This window comes from Sinohyriopsis cumingii, chromosome 11 (assembly GCF_028554795.1).
Source record: "Sinohyriopsis cumingii isolate HCF-2022 chromosome 11, ASM2855479v2, whole genome shotgun sequence".
NCBI lineage: Eukaryota > Metazoa > Mollusca > Bivalvia > Unionida > Unionidae > Sinohyriopsis > Sinohyriopsis cumingii.
The window spans coordinates 56955672-56978865 of record NC_142971.1 but is presented as its reverse complement, the minus strand read 5'-3'; the positions used below and the strand labels follow the sequence as shown (position 1 = coordinate 56978865).

Here is a 23194-nt window from a genome sequence, read left to right as displayed (position 1 = left end):
TTAGTAGACAATATATTAAATAATTTTAAGTGTAATGTACAGAAATGCGTCTGATTATGTGATATTGTTCTGTATAATAAGATTGAGAATCTATATATACCGATGTGATGAAATCTATTGATATATGCATGATAAGCAGTTGATACCGTGTATACCAGAAAGTATGGGTATTTCGATGTGCACGAATGTGTGACCAATGAAGGTAATGGCTTATCTGATGATGGATTGTTGCTTAGTGTTAGGCTAGATAGAGGAAATTACCAATGTCATTGTGTGTGTTCAGACAAGAAGCTTTTAGGGACCGAAGGAACTGTAAGAGACAGAGAAGGGAAATACCCTGGCACAGTTGGTTCTGAGTCTCTGGGAGACAAGAAAATGAGAGAACGGAAGTGGAGGAAGTGAAGGGTGAAGGGCGTGGTTGTTGGACTGGAGGTGTACTGGATACCAGTCAAGAAATACTACAGATCAAGAGATGAGTAGAAACACAAGACAGGAGGAAAATCTATCACACTAAGTCAGATGATGAAATAGGCCGTCACTTGGTTGAGTGAAAGACTAGTGATAGGGTTTTGAATTTTTAATTTCATTTGAGGAAGGATTATCTGTAATCGAATGACATTAAATTTGTTGTTTATTTGAATTTCACCTTTTGTGTATTCAGGAATTTAACTGTCGGCATCGCTGACTGGGGGGCTCTGAGCTTTGCATCTCTATCACTACTTCAATTTCTAACGAAAAACGAGCCAGGGTGGGTCTTCTGTAATAATTAAAGATAATACTGGAAGCATCCCACCCCAACCTAAGGTAATCTACAAAAGCCCCTTTACACATGTTCTGTACGTTCAGAAATATTGCTGTATACCGCGGTACAAACTTTTTGTGGCACCAAGCTCTAGTTTTATATATAAATTTGTGTTTAGAAAAGCGTGGGAATCACACACACACACACACACACACACACACATACACATATATATGTGTGCGTGTGTGAGTGTGTGTGTGTGTGTGTGTGTGATTCCCACGCTTTTCTAAACACAAATTTACAGGTCTTTTCCAGGATGAAATTTTTTTTTTCAAGGTTAACATATAACCATTACTGAATGGAATTAAAGAACATTTTGGATTATATGCATTTTCTAAATCTGAAGGTATTTTTCTTTCTTATTTATTGATTGTATTCAGATGATTTATTCTTATATCACGTAATCTTCTATGGAAAGAAATAAAGATGATGTTGACTATATTCCTATAAATTGGCATTTAAAGCCGTTTCAATGTACAGAATACAAATTCTAACTTTGTTTACCTGCATTATGTTGCAACTTGGAAACAACATAATGACCACAAATTTTGTTTCCTTTCAAACCTTTGATTTTAAAGAATTCTAGAGCAATATATGTACGTGTTAAACAAAATAAACATTTCCTATCACAGTATGAAAAAACCCCCAATAAATGCAATGTATTGGAATCTAATCTTGTAACGAAAAGTTTAACCCTGAATGTATGTGTGCCAATAAAATCTAAACTCCTTAAGACGATCTGGTTAAAAATGCCATCATTTTAAGATATTTACAAAAGGGTTGATTGAAATTTTCACAAAAGACCTTCAAAATTATATACTGTTGTATAAACAAGGACAGAATTTTCTGTAAAATCAACTTGTCTTGTAGTTCAATAAACCAGTCCAAAAACCCATATTAATGCATGGGCTCTTGTCGTTTCTTAATAGATAATAAAAGGGATGACAATTTCTCATTTCTCCTGCGTTATATTTAAGATCTGAAACCAATGCTTTAAGATACAAATCACTGTGTAATAGTGTCGCACCAAAGTTCAGTTCAGATTCGAAATTTTCAAATCTGTGCTTCCTCCGATTATTCCAACCCCATTTTTCACATTTGGACATTTAGGATGGAGTTTGGGTTCAGAGCAATTACATATAAAATTTTTGGAATCTGCCGCCACCGAAAGATAGCTTACCAGCGGGCCTAGCAAGTTTAAACTGTTACATCTACTTATACCTGCATGAAATTGATATGAAATTTATTTTCTCGAAAATGGCAAGTATTATAATCGTTATGTCTTTAATCCGCTGACAGACTAGACTAAACTCGGCATAGATGAAACCTGACCAGTTACTACATGCACATGATTCCAGGGTAAACTATTCATGTGTACACTCAACAATTAAGACGTTAATTGGTGAATGTACACATGATTAGTTTACCCCGGAATCATATGCCTGTGCGCGGTACTCGCCCTTATGTTAAGTCACATGACTGCACAACTCTCACACGATTGATTGATTCATTGGATTTACATCGCGTACGCCCAGAAGGGTATGTGCGACGGGTTGTTTCCCGCACAGCGGGATGCTAAATGTTCCTGGGGGAAGGAATTAGTGCCACATCCCCCAGGCGTTTATATGCTCAAGAGGCACTGCTAATTTAGCAGTCGGACTATGTCTCTAACGACCTGAATGAAGGGCTTTCATGAGTGGGAATGGGCCCAACACACTCATGTTAACAATGAGTTGATTTCAGTCCGTATTTTCTGTACTAGGTGTCGACCCAAGCAGTATGTCAAGCCCGTTGTGATTGGTTGCAACGATGACGTCACATCAGGATACCTTGCTTTAGGTGGAAATAGTACACAATTAATTTTACTATATGTTCTCTACATTTGTTTCTCAGTACTGACCTTTCCACTGTGTGACAATCAATGCAAATCATACGTTAATCTAAAATACCTTCAAAGATGACTTCACGGTGAAGTTCTTGTCAAAGGTTGACCTGCTCTTTTTTTTTAGATGACTGACTGTCAACATAGCAGCATGTAAACAGAACACAGATTTCACTTCCGAATCATCACCAAGGCCTTATTACTCACTGTGCACTGTTGCCAAAATACATACAGACAACAACACCCTAAGCTCATATTATCAAGAATAAACAGTTACCTTTACATCCCTACCAAAAATGCATAAATAAAACTCTTCTATCACCACCAAAATGAGAAAGGAAACAATGTTCTAAAAATAGACTAGAACTACATTCGTGGGTACTGAACTGGAAGTATTAATTGTGATGTAATTCCAGGTGGGTGGAAATTGTTCCTCCGCCGTTATACGATGTCCGAGAGAGGCAAGAGAGCAAGGAACTCGGCAAGCCAGGCATGGATGTCGTGCACTACCAAAAATGTCAGTCCGTACTTAGTCAAATTTAGTCTACTTGAACTAATGGACAATAAAAATGCCAATAACGTGTTAGCCATCTGTGCAATTGGGTCAAATCAAAACAAGTTGTAAAATTTTCCTATGTCCTAACAGTCATAAAAGTTCTGGTACATAGTGTACGTTGTAGATGCCCAACAAATTTTTAATAACTAATATGTCTGAGCGACATGTAAAAGTTTGGTATCTGTCAAGTCATAAAAGGTTTGAGTTTTGAACCAGTGGATTGACGGATCAAGTTAGTGTACATAATAGTTTTATCGAAACAGGATACCAAGCCAAAATGATTCCCTGGGCAGTATTGGTAGCCCTTAGAAGGGATCTTTTTAGCATAAGTTCCCCGTTTTTCTTCTGCTTCCTTACATTTCTCAAGTCTTTTCGGGGAAATGGTAGCTGTGTAACGTAAAATTGTAGTTAGCTGCTTCTACTAGCTGCTGCACCGGGTAGTTCTTGTAGGCCTCTTGACAGAATTGTGTAAGGATTCTGACACCATAGTGCCACTCGCTATTCATTTACTTTTGCTTTTATGTTAGGAGTAGTAAATGGGGCCACCCTAAGTACAATGGGAATTAGCATTACAGGGACCCCTGGGCCACTCTACGTACAAGGGAAATTTAACATGGCGAAAAATCGTGGGCCACTCTACGTACAAGGGGAATTGAACATGGTGAAAAATCGTGGGTCACTCTACGTACAAGGGGGAATTTAACATGGGGGAATAGAGTTTGGGTTTGTCTAGGGACAAGGGGAATTGAATATGGGAGTTTTTTTTAAAAAATTTAAATTTAAATTTAAATTTAAATTTAAAAAAGGGGTAGGCAATGGAAAGGCTATCTCTTTTCGAGAAATATGGCTGGCCCTGAAAAGGGCCTTTGGGTTTATGTTAATGTATCCATTAACATAAAGGGCACCGCATTGGTCTTCTTCTTCTTGTTCTTAGGCTGCGTCTCACTGTTGGTCCGTAAATCAGCACTCTTTTCAGGCATCCTTGTCTTTCAACGTAGATCCTACGTATCCACAGACTGGTGTTTGTCCTGTGGACAACGGTCCACTTGGATCGGACATACATGGGTATGTCCGTCCTAAACATCATGGAAGACACAAGGGTGGATGACTCAACTGTGGTCCACATCTTGAAGCGACGAGAACAGGTGAATCAATGTAGTGAACTGCGCTTATTTATAGGCAGAGGTAGGATTGAAACGGATTGAGTTCATTCACCAATCCGAACACGCGTTACAAAATTCAGTCAGCTCGCATCCAATACGAAGAGAACAGTTTGTGACGTCACGTGGTCTATATAGATTCGCTAGCGCTTGTGTGCAGTCAATCTATGCGACAGTGATTCAACATGACGGAAACTCAGAAAACGATCCATTGGGGTGCACCAGCAGGGGAGACTGCCCAAGGGAAGCCGGACTTACTTTCAGAAGAGGTACATTGGGATTTTGTGGATTTTCATACCTCGCAAGAATTTGTTCCGGAACCTTCGTTACCTTCTTCATTACCGCAAGTGGAGAATTTTAGACAGAGACAGAAAGAAGAACTGGAGAAATTTATACAACGACAAAAGGAAGCGGATCCATTGGGGTGCACCAGCAGGGGAGACTGCCCAAGGGAAGCCGGACTTACTTTCAGAAGAGGTACATTGGGATTTTGTGGATTTTCTTACCTCGCAAGAATTTGTTCCGGAACCTTCGTTACCTTCTTCATTACCGCAAGTGGAGAATTTTAGACAGAGACAGAAAGAAGAACTGGAGAAATTTATACAACGACAAAAGGAAGCGGAACAATCTTTTCTCCTACAGCAGCAGCAGCAGCAAGAAGAAGAGGTAAGAAAAAAACAACAGCAACAACAGCAAGAAGAAGTAGCAGCAAAGAAACAAGAGGGTGAAAATCAAACGGTCACGGTACTGTTGGACATTTTAGCGGAGTTAAGAAGTCTGAAACAAATGTATCAGACTTCTTTATCACGACCGAAGAGAATACGACCTTCCCGAGCTAAACACGTCAACCCTGTGACTAAGCCTGCCGTACCACCCTTCGTGATTTCAACTCAATCATCATCATCAACATTACGCAGTTCAGAAGTAGGCCTTGTCCGTGGCAAAGGCTTAAGGCAGTTAAAGATGATTGGTTAAACTCACCCCTACACCAAAAAAGGCCTTTTTCAGGGCCACCCACATTTCTCGAAAAGAAATACAATTTCAATTTGCCAATAACTCAAAAAAAACCCCCACTCATTTTACCCTTATAGTACGTGTCTGTGTATGAGTGCGTGAGTGTAGCTTCTTATTTTAAAATCAAAACTCAAAGACACTTACCTTATATCATTAATGTATTCTTTTCTCCATTTTTTACAATCCAATTCACAATTCACAACACAACACTTTAATTAAAAGTTCATTGACTTCTTCTTTCTCCTTATTTAGTCTTTCTGTTTTTTGAATTTCTTCACCGTCTTTTCCTCATTTTCTTCCCTTCTTCTTTTCTTCTCCTGTTTCTTTGCCTCTTGTAAATAGAATTGTCTTCTTTCTTCCTCCTCTTCCTCTGAAGAATCCCTCTCTTCTTCCGAAGAATCCCTCTCTTCTTCTGAAGAATCCTTCTTTTCTTCTGACTCCTCTTGTTTCTTTTTTGGGCAATCTGGAGACCAATGTCCTTTTTCTTTACAATAATAACAGGTATCTTGACTTTTGTCTTTTTTAGCCCGTTTTTTTTTTCTTTTTTGACGGTCTGGACACTCTGAAGACCAATGCCCTTTCTTCTTACAGATATAGTAAGTATCTTGACTTTTATCTCGAAAGGAAGGAGAGTAGTCCGTGGGCTGGTCTGAAGAGAATTTTCTAATGACCCCTCGCAAAGCTCTGACGAAACGTTCGATTTGGTTAGTCTCTTCCATCGTTGTGCTCGGCTTGAGAGTGAAATGAATAGTGAAAAGGACAAGACACACACCCTTTTATATACGCTGGTCTGCCATGACTATAAATTAGTCTATGGTGTTTAAACTTGAGTCATTTGACGTTTTGCACTCAAGATGAAACGATCCTATTCATTCGAGAAGAAAGAAGAAGAAGAAAGTAAGAGGCAGAAACGTGATCTATCGCCTCGTACCAGGGATGAAATCTTGGCACAAATTCATGCCAGTGATTTTGAAGAGGACATGAGTGAACCAGAATCCGAACCCTCTAAACCAAGTTCACCACCCTTAGTCAACCCTGAAAAGTACTATTCCATTCGAGAGACGGAAAAGCGCTCCTCTAGAAAATTTAGAACTACAGATTACACCTACACGGTGAAGTTTAAAGATTTCAAGTCCGACGTACCCTTACAGAAAGCAGAAGGGTTTATCACCGAGATGTGGGATTCTTTGCTCATCGCACTCAAGCGACAATGTCAACCCAAAGAAGACGATCGCTTGACACTATCCATAGATCACGACGGTTTGAAATCCCCTGTTTGGATGAGTTTAGCAGACCCGCAGAACTAACCCCTTCCAAAGTCATGGACAAGATTCAACACGTACAACAATCTAATGACCAGTTTGACATCACCGATGGTAAAGCCACACTGAAAATGGCCCACGTCTCTCCTCCTCAAGGGACTGGACGCAAAAAGATGTTATTGGTGGACGACTTCCGCAACACCAAAACAAGTCTCGTCCGAATTAACAACCCTCAAGACCAGATGTGTTTAGCTCGAGCCATCGTGGTGGGACGAACCTATGCCAACAAGAACGACACGACAGAATGGAAAAGAGCCTGGAACACTATTCAACGTTCCCATCGAGCCAAACAACGAAATGAAGCAGAACTCCTGTTGAAACAAGCTGGTCTGTCCAAAGACACACCCTGTGGCATTCCTGAGATGCAAAAATTGCAAGATGCCCTAGCTCCACGCTAAACCTTGAAAGTGCACCCTCAAGAAATGCGCGGACCTCTGTTGTTTCGAGGCCAAGACTTTAAGGACGGAAAATACATTCATGTTTATTATCACAATGACCATTTCGATACCATTACCACTATCACCGGATTCCTGGGATATGTTTATTATTGTGAGAAATGTGATTATGGTTATAACAATCGAGAGCAACACAAGCATTGTGGATGGAAATGCCCAGGATGTTTGGCCTCTCCACCCTGTCTGAGCGAAGAACCAGTGCCTTGTTCGACTTGTCTCCGCACGTTTGTCAGCCCTACCTGTTACCAACAACATTTGAAAACACAAGGTTCACAGAAGAAATGTGCTTGTCAACTCCTGACATTGTGCCCTACCTGTGGACAAGGCATACGTACCAATAGTACCAAGGCACACGTATGTCGAGGAAAGAAAAAATGTCACATTTGTCACCACATCGTGGACTTGGAACACGAATGTTACGTGCAAAAATACCAACCCCCACCAGAGAAAGAGGACGGTCACAAGAAGAAAGGCAATTTCATCTTTTTCGATTTCGAATGCATGCAAGAGACCGGCATTCACATTCCTAATTTCTGCGTGGCTCATCGAGCGTGCGAGAAGTGCATTCAAGAACCTATCTTCAGTCATTACCCTCACTGCAGCAAGATTCCTGGAGGGCGTGAAAAAATCTTTAGAGGACCGAACACGTTAGCCGATTTTGCCCAATGGGTCTTAGACCCCATCGACAAGACGTGGAGCCAAGAGGACATCGAACGTTACGGAGATTGTCATCGTCATGCCACAGTGATGGCTCACAATTTCTCCGGATACGATGGGCAGTTTCTTCTCAGATACTATACGGAACAAGGCACCGAGCGTCCTAAAGTGACTTTGAACGGAGCCAAAATCATTTTCATGCAAGTGGGACAAGTGCAGTTTAAAGATTCGATGAGTTACTTGGCCATGCCTTTGAGCCGAATGCCTAAAACGTTTGGAATGACAGAAATGGCTAAAGGGTACTTTCCACACTTTTTCAATACGGAAGCCAATCAACACGCCGTTCTACCCCATTTACCTGAGGCTCACTATTACGACCCCGACAACATGCGTACCGAACAACGAGAAGCTTTCTACGCTTGGTACCAGGCTCACGCCTCGGACCCTTTCGACTTTCAGGAAGAAATGCTAAAGTATTGTCGTTCCGACGTGGACATTTTACGGCGTTGCTGTGGAAAATTTCGAGAACTGTTCATGGAACACGGAGGGGTCGATCCTTTGAAAGAAGCTTGCACCATTGCCAAAGCGTGTTCCTTAGTGTATCGACAACGATTCATGCCTGAAAACACCGTGGCTGTCATCAGTCCTCAAACGACCCACTTTGTCAAACGTCAATACTCGGTCAAAGCCCTACGTTGGTTACATTACTTGTGCGACAAGGAAGACAAATGGATTCAGCATGCCCGCAACGGAGGGGGTGAAAAGACCGTCGGAACGTATTCGGTCGATGGCTGGGACTTAGAAAACCCCAAGATCGCGTACGAGTTTAACGGTTGCTTATTTCACGGATGTCCCGTCTGTTACCCTGACCGTGACACTAAAAATCAGTTTTTACAACGGATCATGGAAGACTTGTACCAGGACACTTGTCAGCGACGCCTAAAGTTAGAACAGCAAGGATACCAAGTGGTGGAAATGTGGGAACACGAGTACGATCACCGTATGAAAACCGATCCCGAGTTTAAACGCCTCGTGGAAAGTTACCAGTTCATGGACCCACTGAACCCGAGGGATAGTTTGTACGGAGGAAGGACCAATGCCACCTGTTTGCTGTACCAAGCTGACGAAGAGAAAGGAGAAGAAATCAAATACTTGGACGTGTGTTCGCTGTATCCCTACGTGTGCAAATACTGTCGCTTTCCTGTAGGACACCCACAATTGCTGACGGAACACATCGACCTGAAAAACATTCGACAATACGAAGGCTTGATCAAGTGCAAAGTTTTGCCTCCCACGAACCTATACCATCCCGTCTTACCTCACCATTGTCAAGGCAAACTGATGTTTCCCTTGTGCCGTACTTGTGCCGAAACGTGCAACCAAGAGCAACCTTGCCATCACACCCAGGAAGAACGTGCCTTGACGGGAACCTGGGTCAGCGTAGAATTGTTCAAAGCTCTGGACATGGGATACCAACTGTTAGAAGTGTACGAAATTTGCCACTTTCCTAAGACACAACAATACCACAAGGGTGACCCCACGCAGAAAGGCATTTTCGCCGACTACGTGGATGCCTTTTTGAAACTGAAGCAAGAAGCCAGCGGCTATCCTTCCTGGTGTCACACTCCCAAAGACCAAATACAATTCAAAGAGAAATACTATGAACAAGAAGGCATCTCTTTAGACCACATAGAGAAAAACGAAGGAAGGCGATCGTTTGCCAAAGTGATGTTAAATTGCTTGTGGGGTAAAATGGCACAACGCCCGTGTTTACCCAAGACGGAATATTTGACAGAACCTTCCCGCTACTTCCAAATGATTCACGACAAAACCAAATACATGAAACACGTGGACGTCGTTCGAGAGGATTTGATCTTGGTCAATTACGAAGAAGATCTGGACTTTGTACAAGACGACCCTTTTGGAAATGTCATCATTGCGGCTTACGTGACAGCTCATGCTCGCTTAAAATTGTACGAAGCTTTAGAACTGTTAGGAGAACGCGTCCTGTACTTTGACACGGACAGTTGCATTTACATCCATCACCCGATTCAACATCACCCTGACATCGAAGGAGACCGTTTAGGAGCCTGGACAGACGAGCATCCCGACGACAAGATTCTAAGTTTCGTCAGTGGTGGCCCCAAAAATTACGGCTACGAATACCGGGACAAACAAGGAGAAGTGCACACGACGTGCAAAGTGAAAGGACTGACTCTGAATCATCGTACCAGTCGAGTGGGGTATTGAAAGAAGCCTTGCAATCGGGAGAGGATGGAAACTTTAAAGTGACCACCTATCAACCGAACAAAATTGTACGTTTACCCACTCACCACATCGTCAGTCGACCCTTGGAAAAAGTCTATCAAATTGTATACCAGAAGCGAGTGCGACTTCCCAATCACTTTACGTTGCCGTACGGTCACGTCGGCATTGGTCTGTATATAAAAAGGAACCCTAGGCAAGATCGATAGTTCATTGTTCATTGAAGTAACTTACCATGTCGTTGACGAAGAAGAAACCAGATTGGTTTGGCTTGGACCCAAGAGGTGGCCCAGTATGCACGAGAGTTATTCAAGGAAAAAAGTTACTTTTCAACCCGTGTTAGTGACGGTGCCAGAAGAACCCGTCACCCAGGACGGGACTGTCGTGGACAGGCCTGAAAGACCCTTTCGGGAGGACACTTGTGTGACCTTACCCCCTACTATAGAACTGGTTAGAACTTTACCTAAAACATGTGGTTGTTGTAGAGACACTTGTTTTTATTCCACGTTCATGGTTATCATGTGCCTTTTATTCTTGTACTTAAGCCTTTGGCTTTTATGTATTTTTGTCTTTCGTATTCATGTTTGAAAAAAAACATTCAATAAACGTGTTCTGAAAAAAGTATATAAACTCTTGTCTTGTCTGTTTTCGTGTCACAAGTGACATTTCTCACACCATGGCTACCTCTGCTGTCTCTGCTCCCTCTTCCTCTACTGTCAAAGTCATCGACGAACACTTAGATCGTGCCAGTTGGGAGGCTTTGTATCTTCGCCATCCCTTTAACATGCTCATTGCTGGACCTAGCGGTTCAGGCAAAACCGAATTCGTCAAACGTTTGATCGAACATAAACATCATTTGATCGATCGGCCACCTCAACGGATCGTGTGGTGTTAGAAAGAGTGGCAATCGGCGTACAACCTCTTGCGAGAAAGTCAAGGCGATTCCATCGTGTTTGTGGAAGGCATTCCTAAAGAAGACGACGGCATCGTCTCTGACTCCCGTCAAACCCATTTGGTCATTTTCGACGACATGTTAGGGGAAGACGAAGAAGAAATTAAACTGTGGTTCACGCGCAAAGGGCATCACCGTAATGCCAGTGTCGTTTACATCACCCAAAATTTGTTCCAACAAAGTAAAGCCCATCGCACCATCAGTCTCAATGCGCATTACGTGGTCTTGTTTAAAAGCCCTCGAGATAAATCGCAAGTGCAAGTCTTAGCCAAACAGTTAGGAACGCCTTGGCTGACTCAGGCGTACGACGATGCCAGTCAAACGCCACACGCCTATTTACTCGTCGATTTGAAACCTAACACTCCCGAGGATTTGCGATTTCGTACCCACTTGTTTCACCACTGGTGCCAAGACGGAGGGCCTGTCCTGTACACGTCTCCGTCCTCGACTTCATTTCACTCCCCATAAAAAAATCTATAAAAACTTCAGACCCTTTTTCGTCTGTCTCACACAGTGTCAACATGACGTCCCTTCAGTCGCATCTTCCCGTCAAATTGATTCGTGCCTTGTATGGCATCAGTCGAGAAAAAAATCCACAAACAGGAGCTCGTGTCTTAGAAGCTAGTCTCAAAGAAGTCTTACGATGGTTCACGGTGACGGCACGTCAATTACTCCAAGGAATCATTCAGATTCCTCATCAAACCAAACGATCGAAACAAAGTCGCTTTGGTCCAACTGGCCGATCCCCGCATCGACACTCAAACCAAAAAACAAATCATTTTGAAACCTGGAGGGAGCGGTACTCTAGGAGGGGTCATCATTCGCTCTCTCTTAAGATGGGATCCTAATGCCCCCAAAGTTATCCCCAAGACAAAAGTCCAACGAAGCCCCAAGAAGAAAAAGACCAGGTCCCCAAGGAGAACTTCTCCAGTGGCAGGACCCTCCTCTTACCAGACACCACCACCCCGGAAAAAGAAAAGAAGCCCCCTGAAAAAGAAACAGAGAAAAAGTCCCCAGAAAAAGAAAAGTCCACCGAAGAAAACTAGTCGCAAGAGAGGCACTTCGGCCAGGACGCAACCTTACACTCGCAAACCACGATCTACCACGGCAGTGACTGCGTCTCCGGCATCCTCACGTTTGTCCACTTCTCCGTTGATGACACCAGGAACTGAAGAGTACTTGGAGACGTTGATCACACCAAGAACTTCTCCGTTGATGACCCCCAAAAGAACTTCCCCAGTGGCAGGACCCTCCAATTTAGCGGCAGTGGCTGCTGCTCACAAAGTACCTTCTCCCAAAATCAAAGTCCATGAAAGATCGGGCATGTTACAAAGTTTACTGGATTTGTCCGAGCAAGAACTGGCTCGATTTAGTCCGTTGCGTACCCCTGCACGACGTGTCATGCCTGTCCTCAAACTGATACGACGTAAAGACAATCAGTGGCGACGCGTTCCAGTATAAAAAAGGCCTGTGACCATGTCGGGTATCAGTGTTTTTTTGGTGCTCCTGAAGACTCAAAGATGTCACCCTCCAGAAAACCCCAAGGAAAGAAAAGGAAAGGACTGCCACCACGTTTAGCCAAACATGGGGACATGTTATCTGTCCTGTCCAAAGCTTCTCCACCCCTACGAAAAAAACTCATTCAAACAGCCTCCAAAGAGGTCATCGATACCGTGTGCGAATGTTGTTTGAACGTTTTGAAAGGCACGATCCCTTTGTCCAAACACCAGAAACAATGCTTAGGCAAACATCGTCACGTTCTTCGCCAAATGGTTCAAAAAAAAATTCCCATTCGTCAAAAAAAGAAGATGTTGGTCCAACGTGGAAGCATTTTGCCTCTCTTGTTAGGCCCCATACTGAAAGGAGTCTTGGGAACCATGTTGGGAGGACTGGTGGGAGCAAGATAAAAAGGCCCTCGGAAGTCCCAAGATCTCAGAATCGACCCCTGACAACCCCATGGAAGGACGAAAACTAGCTTTAGTGCCTTACAAACGATGGATGGAATACCATCGGTGGCAAGAACAACGCACCCCGCATTTACCTCCAAATCCCAATTTGAGCGAGATGTCCCAGTTACAACACGAATTGCAGTCCTTGATGGATCGCCAAGATTTGTCCGAAACAGAAAAATCGCAAAAGTACGGTCAACTCTTGCAACGACTGCAACTCTTTCACCAGAAAGCTTTTGACGAAACAGCTCTACCCACTCTGAAAGATTTTAAGACCTTGATGAAAAGTCCAGCACCATCACCAGTACCAGTACCAGTACCACCACTACCCGTGACCAAGACAGAAAAAGGAGAAGAAGAAGAAGGGTTTCAAACTCCACCAGAAAAAGTACGCAAGTTAACAACACCACCTACCTCCAGAATTGGATGGATTAAAAAGATGATGGCCACCCCTTCTTCATCACAAGAGAAAAAGAAAGTGAAGACAGAAGTGAAACAAGAACCGATATCCCCCGCTCAGACATCCTCCTCTTCGACACCTATTGCCGGCCCCATACGCAAAGCATTGCAATCCAAGAAAGTACCCCAAGAGAAAAAGAGTAACATCCTCCAAGAGTGGGTGTCTTATTAACACACCAACCAACACAAAAAAATGGAAAAAGTCTTAGCCAGCATTTACTACGATCCCTCCCATCCTGCAGGTTACGCAGGAGTTCAAAAATTGTATCGTGCTGCCAAAACGCGACCGAAAAGTCTCCGTTTACCTCAAGTGCAACGATGGTTACAAGAACAAGCTACCTACACTTTACACAAACCCATTCGACGCAAGTTTGCCAGAAGTCGCACCCGAGTGGAAGGCATCGATCATCAATGGCAAGCCGATTTAGCCGATGTCTCTCATTTGGCCAGCTACAATCGTGGCTACAAATATTTGTTTTGTGTCATCGACGTCTTTTCCAAATTTGCCTGGGTCGTGCCCTTGACTTCCAAATCGAGCAGCGAGTTAGTGCGAGCCCTGCAACGGGTGTTGAGACAAAGCGGTCGTCACCCTCTTCGATGGCAAACGGACAAAGGCACCGAATTTCTGAACCAAGCTTTCCAAAAAGAATTAAAGAAACGTGACATTCATTTTTTTACCACCGAGAATCCCGAAACCAAAGCCAGCATCGTGGAACGTTTTCAACGCACTTTGAAAGAACGCATGTGGAAATATTTTACGCATCACCACACTCTGAAGTACATCGACATCTTACCACACCTGGTGCAAGCGTACAACCAATCTTACCATCGAAGCATCGGATGTGCCCCGCAAGACGTGACTCCCGACAACGAAGTGCTGGTGTTTGAGCGTCTGTTTCGTACGTCCCCGACGAGGGCTGTCCCCGAGAAAAGTGGAATGTTGGCCGTAGGAGATTGGGTGCGCATTGGCAAAACCAAACGCACTTTCGACAAAGGTTACTTACCTAACTGGACGACCGAATTGTTTCGTGTCACTGGACGAGTGCATGGCCGTCATCCTGCCGTCTATAAATTGGAAAACATGAACGGAGAAGTGCTCAAAGGAACGTTTTATTTGCCCGAGTTACAACGTGTCACCAAAAAAGAAGACGACGTGTACGACATCGAAAGCATTCTCGAACGCAGAACCCGTAAAGTGGGCAAACGACGTGTCAAAGAAGTCAAAGTACGTTGGAAAGGATATCCGCCCAGTTTTGATTCTTGGATCGACGCTTCGCAAGTCATCGACTATAAAAAGAAGTGACCATCATGCCCTTTCACACAGCAGACGCAGCTACGTCGACCACTCCTTCTTCACCTAGTTCTTCTGTGCAAGATTTACAAAAACAACCCTTGTGGGTGTGGTGTGGAGAACGTGTGCCTAAAACGCAAATCGTCTTTTTCTGCCAAATCTTCGTGGTGTATTGTGTCATCGGGGCAGCCATTGCCAATTTGAGTTTGCAACAAGGAGACAAACAATTGTGGACCATTTTATTGAGCAGTTGCATCGGTTACCTGCTTCCTAATCCCTCCCTGAAATTCTCCACGAACGGGAACCCCGGGAACCTTGTGTCCAGTGCCAGTGCCAGTCACCACTTCAACCACAATCAGAACCCCATTTTAGACGGAGACACGCCTCTCACGTCCAGTAACCCCTCGGACAGCCACAGAACTCTGGAATTATGAGTCACCAAAACCAATTTTACTTAACCTTACCCAGTGACAGTTCCATGGAGGTGTTTCCCCACAACACGTTGTGCTGTTACACGGCCAAATTACCTCAGGCCATCCCCTTAGATCACGAAGCCCATTGGGAAGTGGCTTTGGTAGAAATGATTCACCCTACACAAATCCAAAACATCACCGAAAAACAAAACACTTTTGAGGTCGAAATCCTGAACCAACAATTACAAGAAGCCATGAATGACATCGGGTTTTCAGGGGACACAAAACCATCCAACAATTCACCCTTCAATAGCTACACCTTGAAAATTCCGGCAGGGTTTTATTTTAGTGGCCAACATTTGGTGGACACCATTGCTTCCAGGTTCGAGTTAGCCTTTGGCAAAGCCCTGAACAGAATCAAAAAAAGTGTCACCCTGGAGTACCATAAAGTGGCTCGTCGCTTACTGATGAAATTTCCGGATACCCAAACGATGTCCATCAGTTTTAATCGTGACTTGTTTGATATTTTAGGTGGAGACACAAAAATGGCTCCAAATTTTAAACCAAAGATCAACAGCAATATGGAATTTTACAAGTTTTTTCGATTCCCTGTAGAACTGAACCAAGGACTGAATTTGATGTTTGTGTACTCCGATGTGGTGGAGTACAACGTGGTGGGACACACCTCCGTACCGTTACTGCGTGTCATTCCTTTCAAAGTGGATAGTACCACGACCAGTGACCAGGAAGGTGGAAACACTTACCACGTTCACCGCGAATTTGTCCATCCTCACTATTTGCCTGTCAGCAAGTCGTATTTGGACACGGTCAACATTGCCATAAAAGGAGATCTGGGACAAAATATTCCATTCACCAAAGGAAAAGTCACGGTGAAACTCCATTTTCGAAAACGGTTCTCTCACGACTCGTAAGTAAGTCATGTATCCAGTGTACCGAGGGGTTGCTCGACAGCGAGGACACGGTTTAGGAGATATGTTAAAATCGGCCTTTCGTTCGGTGACCCCGGTGTTGAAACCGATGGTGACACGCGGATTGCACGCCTTGAAAGATGCGGCACTGACGCAAGGCAAAGAATTTCTCCAAAATGTCATCATCGACAAACAAAACCCTAAAGAAGCCTTCATGAGGGCAGGCAAAAATGTCTTGCTACAAACGGGCAAAGACATTTTGGGCCGACAAGACACACCTATAAATGCCCTGCACGCTACCGAGTCAGGTATTCAGCAAGGACAAGGCAGAAAGAGACGACGCAGAAAACACCCTTTCACCAGACTTCAAGCGAGAAAGGCCAAGAAAAGAAGAACCGTTCGAGACTTAGACGTTTACGATTATTGAGAAACAACAAAAAAATGATGCACCGAGAGTTTTGCGCTTGTTCCAAGACGGAACTGGATCTGTTTGCCATGCCCCCCACCATGATGACCATGCAAGAATCCCAATGGGTGGAATTTCATCCCGTCTCCTCATTGGCTGATTCCGCTCCCATCGAGTATGAAATTAAAGGACAGCCCGAAGATTACATCGATCTGAATAGCAGTTACTTGTACGTGAAAGTCAAAATTCTAGATAAGACTGGAGGTCCTATAGACGATGAAGCAGTAGCTCCCGTCAACAATTTCATGCATTCCTTGTTCAGTGGAGTGGACTTGTACTTGAATAACAAACTGGTCAGTAGCAGCATGGATACTTACCCTTATCGTGCCTACCTGGAAAATCTCTTGACGTACGGAATAGATGCCAAGAACACTCATCTCAATGCCTGTGTGGTATGGGAAGCTGACGAACCTACCAAGTTTGAAAATTTGGAAACTGATGAAAAGAAAGACAACAATGACGGATTTGTAGAACGAAGAAAGAGAATCACGGGAGTCAACACAAGTTTAGAACTGATGGATCGTTTGCATTTGGACATGTGGTTGCAAGAAAAGTATTTGCTGAACGGGGTGGATGTCCGTCTGAGACTGAATCGTAGCAGTGCCGCTTTCCATTTGATGGCTGATAGTGACGGTTACAAAACCAAAATCCTAGAAGCCAGACTCTACGTACGCCGTGTGGAAGTGTTACCTAAAGTGGGAAACGACATCAATCAGACGTTGAGCAGAACGACTGCCAAGTATCCCATACGACGCGTGGAAGTGAAAACCTTCACCATTCCCAAGGGACAGCGATCCATGATCGAAGATCATCTGTTCCAAGGACAGTTACCCAAACGTTTGATCGTTGGTATCGTCGAGAATACAGCCTTCAACGGAGCTGCCGAAAAAATCCTTTCTACTTTCAACACTTTGGCGTGTCCAAAATCGAAGTCAGTCGCGATGGCAAAACCTTGTGTACCCGACCTTTCGAACCTGACTTTACCAAGAAGAATTACTTGAGATCGTACTTGTCCTTGTACGAAGCCACCGGACAGTTAGGAACCAATACCAGTCACGGTATTACGTACGAGGATTATGCAGGAGGCTACGCTTTGTGGGCTTTTGATTTCACTCCACACCAAGGCAGCGACGAGGGACATTTCCACCCTATAAAATCCGGCCAGATTCGTGTGGAAATTCAGTTTAAAGACCGAGACCCTGATGAAACGGTGAACGTCATCCTGTATGCAGAATTCGATAATACCATAGAAATCAACAGTTTGAGAGAAGTCATCCTAGATTACTAGAAACCATGGAAGACTGTTGTCCCTCTTTACCTAGTGGAGAAACTTTGGACATGAAATGTGAGGAGACCGTGGAAAAAGAAGAAGTGATCATGATGAAGTCGAGATGGCCAGAACAAGAAGCCCATTTAGTATCCTGTTTTGCCAAACACTTGGTCGAAAAAATGACTGAATTGATCAAGAAAAATTGCTATGGATGTCAAAACGATCATCCCAGTCAAATTCAACACGATAAATGCCTGATGTTAAGTCAAGAAGAAAAATTGAACGAGTATCTGGACGAAGCTTGGAGTCTCATCTCGGACAAAGACATGTTGCACCAGTGGTATAAAGACTTGCGTGAACATTCTTGTCCACCATTAACCACTCAAGAGATCCATCGTATCGAAGCTCTCCTGAATCAGAGTGAGGAAACAGAACGAATAACCGTTTATTCGTCAGACATTTTCAAGCAAAAAGTCAGGATCGAATTGACGACGTATTATTACCTGTGAAGAAGAAGAAAACACACACACAAATCAATGGATACCTGGGAACTTTATTACCTTTTGAACCACAGTTCGTATACGGCTTCTTGGAATCCTGTCGTCTGTGCTAAAGATGAACTCCCTCATCGCAAACCTAAAGACCATCAAGCTTACGTGATCAACACGGACGACAGTCATCTCCCAGGAACCCACTGGGTAGCCGTCTACTTTTCTCAAGAAGGATATGTGGAATATTTCGATTCGTACGGATTGCCCCCTTTGGAAGACGATATCATCGACTTTATGAGAAGAAATGCTCAGACCACCCGATTCAATAACGTGAAATTACAAGGCACAGATTCCTTGGTGTGTGGACAGTACTGTGTGTATTTTCTGCATCATCGCAGCCTCGGCTATTCTTTAGAACATTTAGTGACTCATTTTGATCCTCGTCATTCTTCTAGAAACGATGTGAAAGTAGATCGATGGTTTTGTGACCATTATGCTTATCTTTTGTCTCAAGCTAGGAAACGTAGTGTCCATCAATGGCCTAATGACTTCCAACAGTGGAAATCACAATTTCATTCACAACGTTGTCAGCCCTGTTTAAAGTAGATTGTCAATTGAGAAAAAAAATGTTGGTGATTTGAAAAAAATTGTTTGATGTTATATTGTTGGATTATTGTTAAAAATGTTAGAGTTGTTGTTTAGTGATAAGTGATTTTTGAATAAAAAATGTTGTGTTTTGAAAAAAAATGCCTTTGCGGTTTGTTTAGCTATAAGAATGTTGGATTGATGCTCTTTCATTTCTTACTATCCTTCTCATGACACTCACTGAACGTTGCGGCTCGAAAACCGTGTGGGGATGTTTTCCTTCACGTCCGCGCTTTGACTTTAAGAACCGGGGTTGTTTCCAGTCTAACCATCTATTGTCGACTCATCCTCCTAAGAAGATGTGCTCCAAACTAGCTAAGCTCAACGAAGCCTACGTGAATTTGCATAGGGTCAGACACAGTCTGATACTGAAGCCAGAAGAAATAGAGAATGTGAGAATGTTAAAAATCACTGAAGACTTGATAGAAGAGCTCTTTAGAGAAGAAATGAACAGGGAAAAAGAAGAATGGACAGAGAAGTACAGACTTCAGAGACAGCAGCAACAACAACAGCAGCAGCAGCAACCTGAAGCTGACAGAGGCTTTGTCGATTGTCGTATCGACACCAATGAGTTCTTCTTCTCTTTCCGAAGAAGCAACCTATCGCCAGAAAGTCTATCCTCAGAGGACATCGCATTCTTAGAAACTAAAAAAAGATTGCCATAGCAAACAAAAAAACAGCCCTTTTCAGGGCTACCCAATACTCTAGAAAAGAAATAACAATCGATTTGCCAATGTGTGTAGGTAGAGTAGTGTGAATATAAACACTAACTCTTTCTTAAAAAATGTGAGGGTATGTGTTTGTGTGTTTGTGTTTGTAAGTGCTAACGTAAGTTGGTGTGAATAGTAGATTAAAATAATGTTTTTTTGGTGTTTGAGGTGTATATTTGGGGTTAGATTGGATTGCTTTGCGTATGTGGATAGTCTATTGAAGTGATTTATAAAAAAATTTAAAATAGTGATGGGTAGCATAAAAAGTGAGTGTTTCTTTTAGGTCCGCGCGTTGTTGTTTTTGGTCATGATGTAGGTAAGATCAATTTTATGTTTTAGAGGGATGTTTTCCTTCACGTCCGCGCTTTCACTATAAATTGAAACTCGTTCGGCAGTCCAACTACCCTTGTTGATTGATCAACACCAAAAATGAACACGAGACTGACGAAACTGTTGGAACTTCATGTGCATCTGGAACATGCCAGTCGCATATTAAATGAACTGGCAGCGGAAGCCATTGTGGAGGAGGGAAGGATAAGAGAGGAGGAGGAAAGAAGAAACAAAGAAGAGGAGGAGAGAAGATATAAAGAAGAAGAAGAAGAAGAAAGAAGATACAAAAAGGAGGAGAGAAGAAACAAAGAAGAGGAGGAGGAGGAAAAGGAGAGAAGAAAAAATTTCAGAATCCCAGAAACCGAAAATTGGGATTCCGAAGCCACATATCCTGCCTCTGCTCTCTCCCCCAAAAAGGTAAAAAGTAACTGGGGGACAAGATGTGTATGCGGCGCCAGGCCTGGAAGGTGCCACCATTAACCAGGTGTCCATGAAGTTCCAAAAAAACAGCCCTTTTCAGGGCTACCCAATACTCTAGAAAAGAAATAACGATCGATTTGCCAATGTGTGTATGTAGAGTAGTGTGAATATAAACACTAACTCTTTATTAATAGTGAGAGTGTATGTGTTTGTGTGTTTGTGTTTGTGTTTGTAACTGTTAACGTAGGTTGGTGTAAATAGTAGATTATGGGTTTCTTTATTGTTTATTTTGTGTGTTTGTGTTTGTGTTTGTAACTGCTCACGTAAGTTTGTGTAAATAGTAGATTATGGGTTTGTTTATTGTTTATTAGCGTATGTGAAGAGTATAGTTTTGGTTTTATTATATGAAATGAGAAAGTAGGGGATGTTTTCCTTCACGTCCGCGCGTTGTTTGGTCATGATCTAGGTAAGATCAATTTTATGTTTTTAGGGGGATGTTTTCCTTCACGTCCGCGCTTTTCGTATAAGAACCCACAGTATTCGTCGTTCAAACCATTCTACGGAATAAGATACAAGATGGAAGTGTCGGCGTTGTTTAATGACTTAAGAAATGTTTACTTTTGGATGATGGATGGAGAGTATACTATTGAAAGGATAGAAAGAGAATGGAGGTTGAGAAAAAGTCTTGACTATGTCAGTGAACTACAATTAGCGAGGAAGATGATAGAGGAGATGATACAGGAAGAAGTTAAGAGATTGAGAGGATTGATTCAACCAGAGTATGTAAGAGTAGGGACTATAAAAGAGTCTATGGACAAGGTAAAAGCAGTGAGATGCTATTTAGAAGAGCTAGAGAAATGGTCAGAGTGGAAGTTCGTGAAAAGGGGCATTGAACAACTAAAGAAAGCGGAAGAAAAGATGAAAAAGATAATAGAGGAATAAGTGCAGAAAATTAAGGACAGGTGGGCAAAAGATAGAAAAGAACAAGAGAATAGAAAGAAAAAAGAAGAATATGAGAGACTGAACAATAACTGGATAAAAATCCAACAGAAGTTCCGAGCCATGGGGCACCCGGACTGGATACCGGAAAATGAAAAGAAGAAGAAAAAAGGAATTTGGGGAAAGATTAGGGGCTGGATGAGTAAATGGAGGAAATAGAAGAAAGCCAAAGGCCCTTTTCAGGGCCACGCATATTTCTCGAAAAGAGATAGCCTTTCCATTGCCTACCCCTTTTTTTAAATTTAAATTTTAAAAAAAAAATCCCATATTCAATTCCCCTTGTCCCTAGACAAACCCAAACTCTATTCCCCCATGTTAAATTCCCCCTTGTACGTAGAGCCGCCCACGATTTTTCACCATGTTCAATTCCCCTTGTACGTAGAGTGGCCCACGATTTTTCGCCATGTTAAATTTCCCTTGTACGTAGAGTGGCCCAGGGGTCCCTGTAATGCTAATTCCCATTGTACGTAGGGTGGCCCCATTTACTACTGTTAGGTGTTTCATGCGCGAGTTGCATGCTTGTGTGCGACTGAGGCAAAGGAGGTAGTGACCAGGAAGGCAGGTAACCATCTGCAGGCAGGAGTCCGCTCATTCCAGGGTACTGGTCTAAATGGATGTACTTGCACAAAATTTAAGTTTTGGTTCTTGGTTTGAGTTTCGGGACCCGAGTACTCAGAAAGGGTGTCCCTCTAGCTTAAAAATAACAATATGTAAAACATACATAACCCACCCAAATACTCTCGAACCAGATAAATATACATAGTCAGACGGGCGCTTTTTATATGTCCCTAGGGACCTCAATACTCGGCAAAGGTTCCAATGTTCATAAATCCCAAATATAACAAACAAATATTTTTTTAAAATCTTCTCTGCTCTCTTCCTAGCCCTAACATGAAATACAGCCAAAGTAATACTGCGGCCTAATTCTGTAATACAGACCACACTAACAATAAAGCAGCACAAGAATTTTCCATCCAATGTAATCTAGCTCATCTTTAGAACAATTTCAGACACAACTCTCACACGACATCATAAGTCCAATGGTCATGTGATAACAACAACAAACTCCTTTTTAATGTCGTTGTACAAAATTTAAATTATATTAAATTTAAATACCTTTTGTAAAACCCAGAAAGAACACACAATTCTCAACATCATGTTGGCCTCTTGTGATTCTAGACTGGTTTTCATACCTTCCATATAAAACAAAAAGATACAGATATCGAACTATCTGTAAAACAAAGTCCACCAGACGAATCTAATCTATTGAGCATTTGGATTGTCTGAACAAATATTTAGGGCAAGCACCCAAATGATCTATACTGTAACCTCCTAACGTTCTGGTTAGAACTCGATACATTTAACTCTCGATCAGTTTAGACTCGTGGTACTAATTCAGTTCCCATAGTAAACCTATGCAAACACCATGATATTAAAAATTCAACAACTTTTAAGTTTTTTGAGTACTCATGGTCAAACCTATATTTATCAGTATAGATTAAGCCTGGATGTCAGCTTCTGTGTAGACGAAAGGATATGAGCCACGGCATTTTCTGGACCTGCATTTTTCATCTTTTAATTCAAGTGCTTTTACCCCATGATTGAAAGGGTTCATTGTTTCTCCAAGTAAAATATATCCACAAATTTCTGTGACTGTAGACTGTGGAAAACAGGACCTACTGTGTAGAAATGAAAGTAGTAACATACATACACTGCTGCTGGGCATTTCTGTGCACCTGTTTTCGTTTCCAATATTG

General features: G+C 42.6%; 1 protein-coding gene across 3 annotated transcripts in view; it reads right to left on the bottom strand.

Annotated features, from left to right (window-relative positions):
- LOC149788507 (uncharacterized) overlaps positions 1–22628 on the bottom strand; it is a 101304-nt gene extending 78676 nt beyond the window's left edge. For 2 of the 3 annotated variants that reach the window (XM_089975723.1, XM_089975725.1), the window contains exon 1: positions 22554–22628. The gene's annotated coding sequence lies outside the window, so the exon portion shown is untranslated. The remainder of the gene's footprint in view (positions 1–22553) is intronic. The other variant, XM_089975724.1, reaches the window with a different exon arrangement.
- Between the last annotated feature and the right edge of the window lie 566 nt (positions 22629–23194).